This window comes from Nycticebus coucang, chromosome 4 (assembly GCF_027406575.1).
Source record: "Nycticebus coucang isolate mNycCou1 chromosome 4, mNycCou1.pri, whole genome shotgun sequence".
Classification (NCBI taxonomy): Eukaryota; Metazoa; Chordata; class Mammalia; order Primates; family Lorisidae; genus Nycticebus; species Nycticebus coucang.
The window spans coordinates 128,171,351-128,173,252 of NC_069783.1; the positions used below are offsets into that span (position 1 = coordinate 128,171,351).

Consider the following 1,902-nt stretch of genomic DNA (forward strand, 5'->3'; position numbering starts at 1 on the left):
CAAAAATAACTTAACCTTAAAATTTTAAGATTGTTTCATATTACTATTGTATAGTTAGACAAACCATTTGTATTTTCATTTTTAAGCACTTTTCTATCTATGTTGAAGAAGGAATACATATACTATTTCATTGAAGATTTAATTAAACAATATTATAAGCATCTACAAATACAAAGTAATTATTTATTAATTTATGACAACTTGTTTTGTATTTGTTGAAAGTGTTGGTGTCTTAAATTTCTATAGGAGAATTATGAATAAATAAACTTACTTTCTATTCACATATCTCATAATTATGCAATAGCTGTTTTCACAGAGACTAAAACACTTAACAATGATGAAATAAATTCACATACATTCTTTTTCTTTCTTTTTTTTTTTTTTTTGCATGTTAATCCATTTTTAAAAATATGGAACGCTTCACGAATTTGCGTGTCATCCTTGCGCAGGGGCCATGCTAATCTTCTCTGTATCGTTCCAATTTTAGTATATGTGCTGCCGAAGCGAGCACTCACATACATTCTTGTGTTATTCTTGATGTATAAGTAAAGATCACAGAAAGATTAATATGTACAGTATATATCTAAATATTATAAAATTATCATTTTAGTAAGGCAGAGAAAATATTAATGATTTCTGCTCGCAAAAAGTATTTTATTCTCAATGTTTACAAATCAATTATTTCAAATTTATAATGCATTTTTCCCAAAAAGAAAATCAGATTTGATAACCACCTTTGCAGATTCACCTGTCAAACTCTACTTAGTTTATAATGCCTCCAAAGTAATTCATATTCTCAATGAAACAAAGTGAGAAACTACTATCACAAAACATAATCAAGCAAAATAAATGTAATTTAATGGAAAAAGTGATAATATCAAGTTAATACTTATATTCTGAAGAAAGAGAACGTAATTAGGAAATGTGATATTTGTGAAATTTTTGAAAAGAATTCTTAAAAACGTTTAAGTGATATATATATTGATGACCCTGAATATCTACTATGCATTATTTCCTTTTTATTTATTGTTTACATTTGATATCCTGGATTACTTCTTTTAAATGCAAGCCATAGTTGAGGTATTTTAGTTTAATTTGTGTTATAAATAAAAAGTTAGAGCAGAAAGGATCTGATTGATATATTTAAAGGAAAGCGGAATAAATGTCATGTCAAGATGCTGCAAGTATATAAAGTGATGTTAATCAAGGTATACTTAACAGAGAATTGCATCTTCCACCAAATATTAATTGAAACTATATTAATTGTTTCTTTGTGAAATCATCTATCAGCCCAGTGAGGCCACTTATTCACTTTATACACATTAAGTAATATGCAGCAGTTTTTTAAAAATGTCTTTCGGTTTTAAGTCACCATTAAAATAGAATGTTATTTGTCCTAAATGGAAGGAAAGTTAACTATGGACAAAAATACCTCCAAAGCAATAACACACACCAATATTTTTGGAAAATCAAAAATAAATCACATTTCAGAAGAGAAAGATTTTAAAACATGGCCGAAGCTGAATAAAGAAACATAATTAAAAAGCAGAGGGTGATTGGTGGCATTACACCTGTGGTGCATCTTACAAGGGAATAAGTGAAACTTAGTAAATGTAGAATGTAAATGTCTTAACACAATAACTAAGAAAATGCCAAGAAGGCTATGTTAACCACTAACCACTATGACACCATGAAAATGTGTCAAACGGTCTATAAAACCAGTGTATGGTGCCCCATGATCACATTAATGTACACAGCTATGTTTCAATAATAAAAAAAAAGAAAAAAAAGAAAAGAATTTTGAGACCAAAAAAAAAAAAAAAGAAAGAAAGAAAGAAAAAAAAAAAGCAATATAAAGAAAATTATGAAACCCTAAGAAAAGAAATAGCAGAGGATATTAAC

General features: G+C 27.6%; 1 non-coding gene across 1 annotated transcript; it reads right to left on the reverse strand.

Moving 5' to 3' along the window:
• Positions 1-404: 404 nt before the first annotated feature.
• LOC128585051 (U6 spliceosomal RNA) lies at positions 405-511 on the reverse strand. Its single transcript, XR_008379801.1, has one exon. It is a non-coding gene; the product is annotated as a U6 spliceosomal RNA (small nuclear RNA).
• Positions 512-1,902: the final 1,391 nt, after the last annotated feature.